This window comes from Nansenia antarctica (assembly GCF_963989245.1).
Source record: "Nansenia antarctica genome assembly, contig: SUPER_18_unloc_1, whole genome shotgun sequence".
NCBI classification, from domain to species: domain Eukaryota; kingdom Metazoa; phylum Chordata; class Actinopteri; order Argentiniformes; family Microstomatidae; genus Nansenia; species Nansenia antarctica.
This window is the reverse complement of record NW_027663467.1, coordinates 81,950-97,770: the sequence shown is the minus strand read 5'-3', so window position 1 is coordinate 97,770 and position 15,821 is coordinate 81,950. Positions and strand designations below refer to the sequence as shown.

The 15,821-nt window shown below is 45.2% G+C and overlaps 1 pseudogene across 1 annotated transcript in view; it reads right to left on the bottom strand.

Moving 5' to 3' along the window:
* LOC308173716 (nck-associated protein 1-like) overlaps positions 1-15,583 on the bottom strand; it is a 35,366-nt pseudogene extending 19,783 nt beyond the window's left edge. Inside the window, exons 1-19 of the transcript in view lie at positions 15,482-15,583; positions 12,658-12,767; positions 11,682-11,774; positions 10,678-10,734; positions 10,428-10,569; positions 8,390-8,480; positions 8,148-8,285; positions 7,315-7,363; positions 6,513-6,669; positions 6,201-6,257; positions 5,957-6,053; positions 5,531-5,640; positions 3,782-3,895; positions 2,962-3,043; positions 2,766-2,824; positions 2,277-2,422; positions 1,163-1,295; positions 581-700; positions 41-180 (exon numbers count right to left, since the gene is read on the bottom strand). The product of the transcript in view is annotated as a nck-associated protein 1-like (transcript). The remainder of the gene's footprint in view (positions 1-40; positions 181-580; positions 701-1,162; positions 1,296-2,276; positions 2,423-2,765; positions 2,825-2,961; positions 3,044-3,781; positions 3,896-5,530; positions 5,641-5,956; positions 6,054-6,200; positions 6,258-6,512; positions 6,670-7,314; positions 7,364-8,147; positions 8,286-8,389; positions 8,481-10,427; positions 10,570-10,677; positions 10,735-11,681; positions 11,775-12,657; positions 12,768-15,481) is intronic.
* Between the last annotated feature and the right edge of the window lie 238 nt (positions 15,584-15,821).

Genomic DNA, 15,821 nt, shown 5'->3' with positions numbered 1-15,821 from the left:
GGGGGGAAATACAGTATAAGGGACCAGTAGAGGAACTGACTTTGTGACGATGGCCCTGTCCTTCCTCTGGCTCTCTGCTCCAGGTTTCTCCTTCTGCACCTCGGCCTTCTTCGACACCTGCTTCTTCTGCTTCTTATTACGAGCTTTGCTGATGGTCTGGGCGCAGTGTTTAGGCAACAGCTAATGGACCAAAGAAAAGAGGAGACGGTAGAAAGTGAATTCGGTACGGTGTTTACAGTGAAACAGTGGGACCTTTGCTTTTAATGCTTCCCCCGCGCAAAAACCAAGGCACTTGAGAGTCTAAATGAAATAGCCTCGTCATATTTTCCACCGAGTAAAAAATAGCAACCCTGGGCGCTCCTTATTGCACCCTATTCCCTTTCCACGGTAGCAACACTAATACTTCTGTTTCTCAAGTGCTTCCTGCTGTTATACCTACCTAACAACAACATTGCCTGCTGTGACTACTCTGTGATGATATCAATTATATTATAATTGGGGGAAAAATCGAGTGCAGCTAGACATCGATCCTTGGTTAGGTTAATTTGTTTTGTGACCCCGTGGGCTTCCCAGAATTCACCTGGTCATTGAGGTTACACTGCTCGGCACATATCGCCAAGACGACATGACCGGTCTGCCTGGCGATCTCGTCCAGGAAGGTGACACAATGACGCAGACTCTTCTTCTCGATGGTCTCCATCTAGACAGACAGACAGACGAATGGACAGACAGACAGACAGAAAGAATAACACAGAAATAACACAGATGTCTCTGAACAGTCTCCCAGACCTGCTATATTTAGACTGATGTTCAAAGTTTGTTGTTGGAGTTGTTTCACACGTGACAGGGATAATAATTCCAATAACGGTCAACAGTGCTGCTCGTATCACTGTTATCCATATAATGCCCATCAGTAGTAATAGTTTAGCTATCCTACTCCTACCAGGGGAGGCTGGTGGAGGTAGAAATCAGAGAACCGTCTCATTATAATGCATGGAACGGAATGAGGAACTGTATCAAACACACACACACACACATGTTTCATACCATTCCTCATTCCATTCCATGCATTACAATGAGCCCCGTCCTCCGATTCCTACGTCCAATAACCTCCACTGGGTGTATGACACTAGAGACCAGGTGATGGTGACTCTCTACTGACCTCTTCTGGACATAGCTGGTGGCCACAGTGGTGGAAGTGGGAGCAGACCAGAGGGAAGGCTATCAGGTAGCGCTGCATATGGGCCTCCTCGCTGCTCTGGCTGAACATCTTCTCAAACACCCGCGGGTAGAAACTGTGATTAGACAAACACAGGAGTGTTAGTGTGTTATAGGGGAGTGTTAGTGTGTTATAGGGGAGTGTCAGTGTGTTTATAGGGGAGGCTGGTGGAGGTGGAATTTCGGAGGACGTCCGTCCCTCGTTGTAATGCATGGGGACCGAATGAGGAATGGTTTCAAACATGTGTGTCCTACCATTTCTCCACCAGCCCCCCCCCCCGCCCCTGTCATAGACAGTATAGTAATGTACAGAAGACAACTTTTTTCTATGTTTGTTTTGTTATATTAAAGTTTTTTTTTATGAAAACATCCATCATTTGGGCTCAATTTGACCAAACAGAAATTCATTTGTGATTAATCACAGCAAAAAACTGAAATTCATTTGTGATTAATCACAGCAAAAAACAGAAATTCATTTGTGATTAATCACAGCAAAACATACGATTAAGTCGCTTAAATGTTTTACAGCCCTACAATATAACAAAGCACAGTTACAGACAGTACATTAGTACATTAGTTCTATCCGGTCCGTTGATGACTTAGGTCCTAAATCCTCCCATAAGAGAACGTTGTTGTGGAGAAATTTGGGAATAACTACAGAATGGAATAACATTGAATAGATTTAGATTTAGACATTGAATAGAAATACATTTGTTTTTAAAATACCAATAACAATAATTGTTTTGAAATATTGCACGCTCCCTCAAAACTTGCAACATCTGTGGCATTGTGCTGTGTGATAAAACTGCAGTTTAGCGTAGCCGTTTATTGTGACCAGCCTAAGGCACATCTGTGCAATTATCCTGCAGGTGGATGGATTATCTCTGGCAAAGGAGAAGTGCTCACTAACACAGATTGTTTCTGAGAACAACATTTGAGAGAAATAGGTATTTTACGTACATAGAAAAAGTCTTAGTATAGATCTTTGATTTCAACTCTTAAAAAATGTGAGCAAAAAACAAGTGTTGCGTTTATATCTTTGTACTACTATCACTGACCAGAGGATAGAGAGCTCAGAGGTCTCTTGGAGCAGCTCGTCGAGGTTATCCAACATCCTGGTGTGGAACTGGGTCATGTTCATCACCTGGGGCAGGTCTGGGTAGTCCTTGAGAGCCAGTGGAGCCTTGGCCACACTGGTGTAGGCCTATAAGCACAGAACAATAAGCATACGATGCAGGGGGAGGCTGGCGGAGGTAGATATCGAAGGACGGGCTCATCGTAATGGATCAAGTTGAATGAGGAATGGTGTCAAACACTTTTAACATCGAAACATCTTATTACAGTGATCATGTGACTACAGTCCCAGAGGGGATTGAACCCCAAACCTGCATGGCAAGCAGCTAATGCTCTACCCACTGAGCCAAACGATGACGAGCGACACCCGGAAACCATTCAAAGGTTTACACAGCAAGACTGTAGATTGAGGATTCATCATACATGTCATCCATGTTAAGCCAGATGTGCACTGTTGTACAGTTGTAGTATACCTGCAGTCTGAGCCAATCCAGTCGGAGGGCTTTGAGGTCAAACTCCTCTCTGTCCTCCACTGTTGGGGTGGGGGACACAGTTCAGTTCAGTGGCGTTATACATCCGTCTGAATCACAGAGACCCTATTTCAACGGCTAGAAACTTGATTCCTTGCGTACTTCTTTCTCCGTTTGGGGAAAAACCGAATTTGTTTACCTTGTTTGATTGTGAGCGCTGGCAGGGTGGACACGAATGATGTCATCAGGACAGACTCCTCCTCTGGGCAGACGTAGATAGACTAGGAGGAAGAAGGAGCAACATCGTCATCATCGCGAGTCTCTGTTAGTTTTTCAGATCGTCTTTGAATCATCTTTTTTTTTCAGATTTTATCCCTTTTTCACCCAATTTGGTATCCAATTGAACCCAACCTAGCATCCAATTATCCCCTGCCTATTGCGTAGGATCCGCCGCCCGACCCCGTAGCCGGCAGCCCCAGAGGAGATCGCCAGGCAGACTAGCTGACTGGCACCTCGAGCCCGACACCTTTATTCCGGCACCCAGGGGGCGGTGTTGCGCGACGGATCCTTGTCCGGAAATAGTCCTATACCGCCCTCGGGAGCGGCCGCTCAATATGCCGCTCCCTGTGTGCCCTGGCCATATCCGGGTCTGGGATTCGATCCCAGTCCCCGGTGGGCAGCTTGCACTAGTGGCTAGTGCTTAGACCGCTACGCCACCGCGGGGCTCCTCTTTGAATCATCTTTTAACGGGGCAGCAGCGGTTAGAGGTTAGAGAGGCTGGCTAGTAATCGGAACTAGTGTCGCTGGTTCGATCCCCGCCTCAGGAGGGGCATGTTTATATAATTATTATAATGCCTATTATTATTATAATTATAATTGAAATTATGTATTTATTTATTTTATTATAGTTATTGTTATTATTATTGTTATTATTATTATTATTGTTATTATTATTATTATTATTATTATTGGTCACTTCCTGTGTTAGTAACCTTCGTGACCTGTATGATGTCACTCACCTGGATGGTGTCGTTGAGCACAGGTACTGGACATGGTAGCGCTGCACCACGTGTCTGTGTCTGGTCATCAGATCCCTCAGCTTCTCCATATGGAACAGCAGCTCTGCCATCTGACTGTAGTGCACACACACACACGCACGCATACACACACGCACACACACACACACACACACACACACACGCACACGCACACACACACACGCACATGCACACCTGGGTTTCCGTTAACCGGCAATTACCGGTCTTTGTCCGGTAAATTTTGTTGAAGTCCGACATATTGAAAAGTCGTCGGACATATTGTCCGGTGAAAATAATTCCCTTTGAATACAATTCGCTAAAGTTCACATTCTGATTCCTTCTATTTTAAAAAAGACGAATATATAGGCTATGTATTTCTTTTATTATGATATGATTTGACACCGGCATGATGATGACTCCTAATGTGTAGGCCGGCCTATGCGAAACAGCGCACAGGTGCCACATGGGATTGATGCCAGATGGGATTACAGCTTAACCAGTCTATTACCGCTTAAACACAGTAGCCCATTCGGCGGTAACCCATGCCTATCTGGCAACCCTGCCAACCCGTCCACCATAGTAATACGGTTTCTTGATTTCCCATCTATGGGTGCGTTCGTAAACACGCTCTGGAAATCCGATCAGCACTCGCGGAACGCCTCTCGTCCAATCGAACGACTCGGTCGCTCTGTGACATCGAAGCCAGCGTGCGCTCCGGCGCTCTCAGAGCGTGTTTACGAACGCACCCCTAGAAGTTTCTAGCCAGCTAGCTGAAGCTGCTACACACACTAGAGCCATGGCGACCGAACGGCAAGTTAAACAACATACTATAAAAGTGACATTGTTTTACTCATTACTCATACATTTGTTGTCATTCAGTTATACAGTTATGTTCTTCCCATTGTCATACTCCCGAGCTAAACGAAATGCCTTCCCAACCAGCGAGACTTATAGAAATGACGTTGTTTTATTGATTTAAAAAAAAGGGTAAAACTGGAAAGAGAAAATAGAAAACTCACATTAATCCCAAACAATTTAACAAACTTCAGTTAACGTAATGTGGAGTCCGTTCATTGATCGATGCTGTCTGTTCAGTTCCCAGTGAGGCGCCCGTTCAGCGCTGGACCCGTTCAGCGCTGGATTTGACGCATGGCATAGCGCGCATCCGTCAAATCATGTTATATTATTATATATTATATAGCTCGCATCTAATCGTATCGGATGAGAAATATACATTAAATGGCATATATAGGCCGCTACACAACAGTAATCACCGCGACAAACAGCTATATTAGATTTGGAGAAAAAAAAAACATGATTTTGCAAAAAAAAAAAAAATTTATATTTTAATATGATGACCGGAATATATCACGTTTGTCCGGTAAATCGAATTCTTCCCGGACACGATGTCCGACGGCAAATTTTTCTAACGGAAACCCTGATGCACACACATGCACACACACAAAAGCACGAGCACAAACGTGCACGCACATACACATGCGCGCGCACACACACACACACACACACACACACATGAACGTGCGTGCACACGCACACACACACACACACACACACACACACACGGTTATAGTCACCTCTCTACAGGCACGTTATGTAAACAATCGATATGGGAGTCTGGAGAACTGGAAGGGACAATATAATCGATATGGGAGTCTGGAGAACTGGCAGGTGAAGCCGACAGTCTCTGTTTCAGATCTACTCCAGACCTACTTGTCGACGTAGTCCTCGGGCGTCTTGGTCTTGGGTATGTTCTCCGAATGCCTGACGAGCCAGAGGACCTCGTCACGGGAGAACGACAGAGCCATGAAGACAAACAGAGCCTGGGGGAATGATTGGCAGACAGACGACAGAGAGAGGAATGTTTCAACGTTCAGAGCGCTTGATGCCCCACATTCATGAGGTATTAAAAACAAATACGGGAGTGTATTTATTGACCATAAACTGATCTGGTTTTATTCAAGAGCTTGACGTAATGTATGTGCCTTTAATATATAAACAGTATTGAGGAGGAGGAGGTGGAGGAGGGTTCGAGGCATCGTTGAGGACACCTCTCACCCCAGTCCACGGACTGTTTGCCCCATTAGCATCAATGCTAACAGACATACAGTATGAAACAGTAGAGTGAACCACATGTACCTTGGGCCCCAACAGGCCTGGCTCGTCCTCCAGTACTTTCCCCAGCTCCTTTAAAGCACCTCTCAGGAAATGTCTCTTCTCTCTGTGCATCGCTGCACTGTTCTCCACATAGAAACAAACACACACGGCTTGGGTTGAACTGGACAGATACATCCCAGTATATTGATCAGATCTTTGGTATTAGCAGTTACTTATGTACTTATATATGATTGCCTGATTATTTTACATAACCTTATATACTCACCAGTTGACGACCGTATGCTCCCTGCATTCTTTGACGTCCACAATACGTTTACTATGCCTGATGCGAAGGAATACGAAGGAAAAGTGGTGTTGCTAAGGATACCGGTGACTAAAAAGCTCATCATGTTGCACCCAGGGCTACAGTAAGTACAGTTAAAGTAACCAACCAAAAGCAAGCAACAATGAACCGACGGTAAGTCTGGTCTCTCAGTAGACACAGCACAAACGCCTGTCGTGGTGCACCGCCGAGCGGCGATAAAGTTTGAATCGAATTCGAAAACAAAATAAACCAAAAAAGTCGTTCTCCCCTTACCCTTTCATGATATCGAAGCATTCCTCTGAGACCTTGTGGATGTTGAGCACCTCGTCCCTGATGAGGGTGAGGTAGAGGCCGCTTCGCAAGCCCATCTTCCACAGGTCCTGGGAGGCCTGGTTGGTGTTCAGGCTGCCAGGACACAGCAGGAATCCCACTGCAGGAGACACACGACAAGGGGCCTTTTGAAGAGGGTTCGACATGGAACCCAAAAAGGCATCCTCAAAGGGTTCCCCCCCCACAGGGACAGCCGAAGACGAAAGAACTCCCTTTTTAGGAGTGTGTGTTGACCTGTTCCTGTGTTTCTGTGTCCGGGCTCCTGTCCCCTGCGGTGGGTTTCCTGTCCCCTGCTGTGTTCCCCTCTACGGGGGGGGGGGGGGGGGGGGGTGGAGGTAGACATGGGACGGCGGGTGGCTCATCGGAAGGCATGGAACGGAACGGTATATGTTCCGGTACATGTGTTGTGATGCCGTTCCTCATTCCGTTCCATGCACGCCGATGAGCCCCGTCCTCCCATGTCTACCTCCGCCGGCCTCCCCCTAGAGGGGACACAGCATGAAACCCACTGCAAGGGGACAGGAGAGACCGACGCACCACACAAGGAACAGGTCAACACACACTCCGAAAAGAGTTCTTCTTCTTCTTCGGCTGTCCCTGTGGGAGAGCCCCTTTGAGGATGACCATTCTTATAGTCTTTGGTATGACTCGGCCGGGGATTAAACTCACAACATCCCAATCTCGGGGCGGACTCTCTCTAACTGCAAGGCCACTGAGCTGGGTGAGGATGGGAGTTAATACTCACATATGATCCAGCGTTCCATCACTTCCATGGGCAGGTATTCACAGGACATCTGCAATCAAACACAAAATTCAAAGCCTTTAACCATCTTCTATAGGTACTGTATGATTGTAGGCCTGCAGTACAGGACACAGGACCGGACCGGACAGGACCAGGCGACACTGGTGCAGGGAGAACTCAGAGTACGGGCTCATTGTAACGCATGTGTGTTTGATACCATTCCTTATTCGTTACTATGAGTCCGTCCTCCGATTTCTACCTCCACCAGCCTCCCTTGGACAGTACGTAATGTATTTCTACTTTGTAATAACACAGAACATAATACCTAACCCACAACAAATGAATGGTTTCTCCCCTTTGGATATAGTTTCGTTTTTCAAGTTTAATAACTAACTTTAATCTGAACCACTCTGTATTCAGGTAGAGCATGGATCATGTTCTGTATAGGATGTGTGTTGTGCCTAGAGCTCTGCTTGCTTGGCTGCAGCAGTAGATCTCCCATGGAGAGAGAGAACCACAGGCTTGGGGAGAACAATGGCCCTTCAAAGAGACTAATGGCTGGAAGGCAGCAGGGCAAGATAGGACACAGTGGGGTAAGGAGGGGAAGGGAGGGCAGGGGAGGGCTGGGGGGGAGAAGATAAGGGAAGGGGAGAGGAGGGAGGAGAGGGGAGGGGAGGGGAGGGGAGGGGGGAGGAGTGGGGAGGAGAGGGGAGGGGAGGGCAGGGGAGGGGAGGGGAGGAGAGGAAAGGGGAGGGGAGAAGAGGAGAGGAGAGGAGAGGAAAGGAGAGGAGAGGAGAAGGGAGGAGAGGAGATGTTAGAGGGGAGTGGATGCTTACAGTATTACAGCAGGCAGGGTCAAGCATGGCAGCAGGAGCACTGAGGATGCTGAGGAGCTGGGCGCTACGCCACTGCTCCGCCGGCAGGCTCCTACGAGGGTACACCATCTGCAGCGAGAGCACCGCCTCCGTCACCGACTGAGAGAGGGAGAGGGGGGGAGGGGGAGAATAGGTCAGTGGGCTCTAACATGGCTGAAGTACAGTCAGGGCATGATGTACTGTAAGGTCAGAGTTCACTTCACCTTGGTGTGAGGACCGAACTCCTCTATCAGCTTCCTCCAGGGTTGTTCGTACTCCAGGAACATCTGGCCCAGACGAGGGTAGGCAGGGTCACTGCAGGGTCAATCACTCAGTCAATCAAAATAGTCAATCCAAAAAGTATCAATCAATCAATCAATCAAACAACCAACCAAACAATGAAGCAATCAAGCAATCAGTCTAAAAAGGGTCAATCAGTGCTCAGTCAATCAAAGATGCAATACTGTTGCCTCTGTGCACTTGCTCTAACTTTCCAAAGAATGTGATGTCCAAACACAGTGCAGGGGCCTCATTTATAGAAAGTACTTTGGATCAAATTTGATCTTACCCGTGTTGTACGTAGAAAACCACGTCAACGTAGTGATTTATAACATTTCAACGTGAGTCAATTTGACCGTGGAAACGATCGTAGCTCTACGTTCACCTGCGTTGGTATTTATAGAAGGAAGCACGTACGCAATTTTAAACAAGCGCAGCCAGTTTTATAAATAATACTTACGTCCATTTAGAAAAATGTGCTTACGTGAAAGTCAAAGATGACGTTCAAGTACTTTTTTATAAATGAGGCCCCAGGCATTGTGTACTCTCCTTAATAACTTATTGTCCTCCTTGCTTGGACCACTATTATATTCAATTTGTGGTTGAACTTTTGGAGATGGGAAATGTTTCTTGATGAGAGCCACTCACTCAAAGGTAGGCTGCTACTGTGCAGTGGGGCTCTTAGCCCAGCTCCAGGGAAACCCGGGGCTTAGTCACACAGCTCTCTAAAGCCCTCACGGCTTCATGTGAAGGGCGAGGGGAAATTGCAGTGACATTCAAATTCATGGCTTTGTGTTCATTTTTTCCCCCTTCTCACGTCTTTGATCAAGATATGCCTAATTGCCATTTTTGGTATGAAAATAAATGAAGATGACGCGAAATTGGGTGCACTCAAAATGTCACAATGAGTTGACTTGCTTTAGCTCGCTCCTATAAAAAGGTTAGCTAGGAAGTGTGCTTCTGTCAGTCAACTTAAAGACTGTCATCAGTGTGGGACAACGCTGACTCACCATGACTCATCACCTCAGAGAGTAGAGAGCTGTGGCAGATGTGATCTTCTTTTAATAGCTTTTTCAATATCCATAACTGAGCGGGTTGCTTCGCCAAATGTCATATTTAATTGAGTGAATGAGAGCGATTGAGAGAATGGCCTCGAGGTGTTTACCTCAGGGCCACTTAGAACAGTTGAGCGGGTGGTGCTCACGGACCATGAGTCACACACTCTACCCGACGACAGTTGTTCATTTGAACATTTGGACTTCAATACCATACTCCGCGCACCAGCTCAGTGGCCTTGCGGTTAGAGTGTCCGCCCTGAAATTGGGAGGTTGTGAGTTTGATCCCCGACCGAGTCATACTAAAAATGGTACCCGATGCCTCCCTGCTTGGCACTCAGCATTAAGGGTTGGATTGGGGGTAAGACCCTGCGACATACCGGCGTCATGTCCATGGGGTGTACACGTACATCAAGCTGTCTAAGCGCTATGGAAACAGGAGATAGGCTCCTGCTCCTATGGGCCATTAGGCTCCAGAACCGTCGGTTCTCAAGGCTACTTACTTAACTATACTGCACACAGACCCTTATGGGCTGTGTACAGTACGGACTACTCTATGGCTCTGATCCAATCCAACATCAACACTCACTTTCCACCAACAGCTAAGCAGTGTATAGGCCATGTAGTGTAATCTGTACACACACAGATGTTGGGACACAGTATTCCTTTCACCCAGGAGCACTTTGATGTACCTTTCCCCTTGAGCGTTTAAAAGCATTGGATCGGCTAAAAAATCATTTCAGAAAATAATAATAATGATTAATAATAATATGTTTTGTTTTTTTAGGGGTGGTGAGATGAAATGTATGGGTATTGAAGCACACCTAAAAAGGGTCTAAAATTGCTCATGCATGCATTGCTGGTCAGAGTTTCCAATGTCCATTGGACACCTGTCTATTCCTTTTACACCCACCAGGGGGAGTGAAACTCTTGAGAGTCAGTCAGTATCCTCATCAGTTGTAAATGCCCACCAGTGCTTTCTTGTCATCAATGCGAGACAGCATGATAATGACTGATGTATACGTCACGATCAGGTCCAGGTAGTTTTTGGTGAAGTCAAAGTTCACGGCCTGTAAATAGAATAAAACATGGTGAAGAATGAATAGAGAGTTCAAAGGTCATTACCAACAACATCATCATCTGGTAAATGAAACCGTCATACTCGGTGGCATACTCACAATGTTAAAGAAGCACTGGCAGGCATCCATTGTGTTGAGCAATTCATAAACATGATCCTGTAAAATAGATAGTGAATAGTTAGAATAATATAAACCTTTCATATACTTGTTATGTTTGACCCCATTGGACTTGCACCTTTTTGTTGTTGTTGTTGTTGTTGTTGTTGTTATTGATATTATTATTATGCTATTCAACAGTATTTGAATGTATGATGTTTTATATGTATATAAGATGATATGATTCAGCGTCCTTGGGTTTGTGAAAGGCGCTATATAATTTAAAAGTATTATTATTATTATTATTATTATTATTATGATATAATAATACAGGGGACACGGTACAACTAATCCTTGAGTTAGTTGCTATTTCTTAATGTTGCTGCAACGTTTCATGTGTTCCCTGCTGAGACCTCGATTATCTGAAAGGACTGTGCCTGAGGTTTAGCAGCTCAACGCAGTTTGTCTCGCCTGGAAATGTGCCATTTGTTTCAACTGGGGGAAAGAATCACTTTATATGTAAATTACAATTTAGAAAACCTGAACGTCTGTGGTAATAGTAACAGTGTGTAGCAGATGTGGTTTGGAATCACGCTATGGTGATAACGGTAGCCCCTGCTAGAGAAATGTCAACTGAGGAAGTATCGTCCTCAGACCGGTGAGGATGTCTTCTGGGCCTAATGATAGACGCTTGTGTCTTCCACATTGTGAGCTTAGAATTATAAGGTTCTATCTCCGTTTAGGGCAGTTCAGAGATATTGAGCGTCAAAGTTTTTACATTCCATTATGTTTTGTGAGATGGAACCTTTGTATTTTATTATTTACAATAAAAAATATATATATTTTAAAAAATAACACCACACAGGCATTAATAAACACCTAATGGATCAGATTATGTAAAAAACTAAATTTTGACAAAAATGGAGATAATAATTCTAAGGTCCCGACCTGGTAGAGCTGTGGTTGAACCCCGTCTGTCACACACACAGAGAGAAGCTCAGTCTCACCCTGAACTCCATGACGTCCAGGAAGGAGTCGTAGTAACTAGACGTGGAGACCATCATCTCGGACTTCTGCCTCTGGATGTTGGTCAGATGTTGCTGCACACCGATAATGTACAACCGGTTCACCAGGAGAGGAGAGGAGAGGAGAGGGGAGGAGGGGAGAGGAGAGGAGAGGGGAGGAGAGAAAGATGGGGAGAGGAGCGGAGGGGAGCGGAGCAGAGGAGAGGAGAGGAAAGGACAGGAGATGGGAGAGGAGAGGAGAGGAGAGGAGAGGAGAGGGGAGCAGCACAGAGGAGAGGAGAGGAGAGGGGAGCAGAGGAGAGGAGAGGAGAGGAGAGGGGAGCAGAGGAGAGGAGAGGAGAGGAGAGGGGAGCAGAGCAGAGGAGAGGAGAGGGGAGCAGAGCAGAGTAGAGGAGAGGAGAGTAGAGGACAGGAGAGTAGAGGAGAGGAGAGGAGAGGACAGGAGAGGAGAGGAGAGGGGAGCAGAGCAGAGTAGAGGAGAGGAGAGGGGAGCAGTGCAGAGTAGAGGAGAGGAGAGGAGAGGAGAGGACAGGAGAGTAGAGGAGAGGAGAGGAGAGGAGAGGAGAGGAGAGGAGAGGAGAGGAGAGGACAGGAGAGGAGAGGGGAACAGCGCAGAGGAGAGGGGAGGGGAGCAGAGCAGAGCAGAGGATAAGAGAGGACAGGAGAGGAGAGGAGAGGAGAGGAGAGTAGAGGACAGGAGAGGAGAGGAGAGGGGAGCAGGGGATAAGAGAGGACAGGAGAGGAGAAGAGGAGCCTCAGTTTATTTCAAATCCGATTAGAGATCATTTCCAAATGATGATATGTGTCTGCTACTGTATGTGAAAATCAAATGCATCTGTTTACATCATTGTGCCTAAGGTCTGTTAAAGATATTGGATCCAATCAGGTAGGACCTGCTCCCTCAACACTGGTGACCAGTGTGAGGGACCGCCTTTAAGTCGGGCCAGTAGCTACTCACACTATTTCCCCTGAAGTCGATGCTGGGGAACTTCTTGTTGATGTATTTGATAGCTTGCTCCATAGCCTTGTCTGCCAGGATGATGGGCGGGATTTGGGGTCGGAGCAGATCTAAGACAGAGGAGAAAGGATATACAGAGATCTGGGGTCAGTTTGCTCAAAGCTTTCTCGCGCACGTAGGACTTCATTTCTTTTGAAGATCCAGGCCCACTCCTGCCCTACACTAGCAGACTTTTTAATTGAATACATTTCATTTGTTCACACGCAGAAACATTGGCCTGCAAACACTGATGTTACGACGTTACTCTCTTGCGGCTTTGCGGTCAGGTTTTGAAGAGAAATTAAGTCTTTTTTGGGAAACGCAGGCCTGTAGATAAGTCGTCTATCTGCCGGTGTAACTGGATTTTATGGGGATGGTGTGTGGTATTGTGTTGTTGTTGAATTACAGGCCTTATGAGACAACATGTAGATGAGTCCAACAGCACTGTATATTGACTCTCTGAGTCTTTCTTTTGAGTGTTATTTCCCGTGGTACAGTAGAGTGTATCACCCTTTTTTTAGTAAGCTTCAGGAGCCTGGCTCACCAGACCAAATCACAGGTTAAAAGTCTGGTGTCATTTTTAGATTTAGATTGAAATTTGAATCCCCATATTAGTAAAGTGACCCAGACAGCTTTCTTCCATCTGGGAGACATTGCCAAAGTACGGCAATTTTTTTAACACAACAGGATGCTGAGAAACTAATTCATGCTTTTATCACTAGGAGGTTAGACTACTGCAATGCACTTTTTACTGGTCTCCCAAAAACATTTATAAATAAATTGGAACACGGAATTCTGCCGCTAGACACTTAACTAGGAGCAAGAAGAGAGAGCACATCACTCCTGTTGTAGCTGAACTGCACTGACTTCCTGTTTCTTTTAGAACTGATCAACCACAACAAGCCTTTAGATCCTCCAACGCTGGTCTTTTAATCATGCCCAGAGTACTCCACGAACACAGCAGGGAAGCTGTTTTTATGTATTATGTATCAAAACTGTGGAACGCCTTCGACCATGTATATCAAACAGACATGCTCTGTGGACATAAAAAAAAAGAACAAAAAAAGAGCTTAAAAGAAAACCTTTACTTGAAGGCTTTTAGCTAGTGCTTCCTCAAATAAGTTTTTATTTCATTTATTTTATTAAATGTACTTGTATTCATTTGTATTAACTTATTTTCATGTATGCTGTTGTATTTATTTGTTCTTGTTTTAAAGCTTCAAATGTAGTGTTACAGTTTTATTATTATTAGTATTATTATTATTATTATTATTATTATTATTATTAGTAGTAGTAGTAGTAGTAGTAGTAGTAGTAGTAGTAGTAGTAGTAGTAGAAGTAGTAGTAGTAGTAGTAGTAGTATAAAATGTTTCTGATCATCAAGTTACTGTAATTCCATTTCTGCATCATTGTCTGCCTTTCACACTGCAAGTGCAATTGTCGTACTTCCTTAGCAACAGTAGGCTGTATATGGAGACAGTTGGCTGTATATGGAGATGTCATGTGAGTTATTCTGAGGATGTGTACAGAAACAGCAGTTTCTAGGTGGCTGACAGACTGTGACTTCCTGTGTTCACTTCCTCCTCTCTGGAGAACCACGATGACAGCCACACTGACAGACAGACACTCAGTAGAGATGTAGAGGGTTGTTAAAGTAGCCACACCAGTATCCATACATGAGTTTTCTCATCACCCCTGGTTAAGTTGAAGACTGAAGATGAAGAGTTGTTAAAGTAGCCCCCGTGCACCCACCAGTACACATATTGTACATGCAGTACACAGAAAGTGTTTTCACATCATCCGTGGTTAAATTGGCTCACGTACAGTAAAACGTGGATGTGTAGACACCTAAACATACAGACACTCAGTAGAGATGTAGAGTTGCTTTTAAAGTACTCTAGACACACTCAGTAGGGATACAGAGTTATTAAAGTAGCCACTGCATACAATATCAATACACACAGAGAGAGTTTGAATACATTATTATCACTCCTAGGTTATATTGTCACATATAAACATAAACACCGACTGATGTATCACCAACCTACAATGTAGACACAACAGTGTAGCGTGAAGACATTAGTCCTGTAGACACTTCATATCATTCTATAACTATACAATTCTGTAATATCTGTATTATTATGAGAATGACACCAGCTTAACGTCTGACAAATTGTTTTAATATGTTTGGAGGCCCCTCTGGCTTCTCTGACTGTGTTTAATGTCTATTTAATGTCTTCTCTATTTTGTGTCTGTACACTAGGTCTTATCCTCCTCTTCTTCTCTCTCAGTAAAAACAAAACAAAACGGAAGACAGCCTTTAGCCATTATTCTTGCATATCTTCCAGCATTTATTCATTATTCGTAGTACAGTACTGTCAATCAACCCGAATTGGCCCCTTGATTAAATGCTGGTTAGCCTTGTTCATCATGTGAAGTGAAGTGAAGTGAAACTTTATTTATATAGCGCCTTTCGTACACGGATGCAACTCAAAGCACCCTCATCACATATTATTGTGACCAGTGTTTCCTCATCAGTATTGTGTAGCAGGTATTCTTTGACTAAACCAATAAGGCAGAACCCATGACTCATCTTCAACTTCCTGATTTCTCGCCTCAGTAGCCAAATCCATTTCGCTCTACAGGGACGATGCACATGAATCAACATCTCTGTAAATCTATCAGCCAGTTTCAGTCAGACAGCTAATTTATAAGTTCCTGGGCAGGTAAACTCTCCCCCCCCCCTCCCTTCCTTCCTCCCTTCCTTCCTTCCTTCCTTCCTCACCTTCTTAATGTAGTTCATTCGAACTAGCACCCCTCTCCCCCTCTCGTTGAGGATGATGAGCTTCTCAGCCAGCTTCTGTTGGTAGGCCATGACTCTGGACATGATGCTGCAGGCTCCTCTAGTGTACACCCACACCCATAGGTGAAAGTGGGCCGGAACGGTCCGGTGCTGCGTTCCGGCAAGACTTTCTGTGCCGGAACGCCGTTGGGGGAAGAGATGCAGCTGCCTGTCAATCAAAATCCGATTGCTGCAGAGTGCAGAAGCAATCACGATTCACGATCCATAATTTCCAACAAGGAAACACATGGTTGACGTTATGTTTCCTTGCGTCTATTTTAAT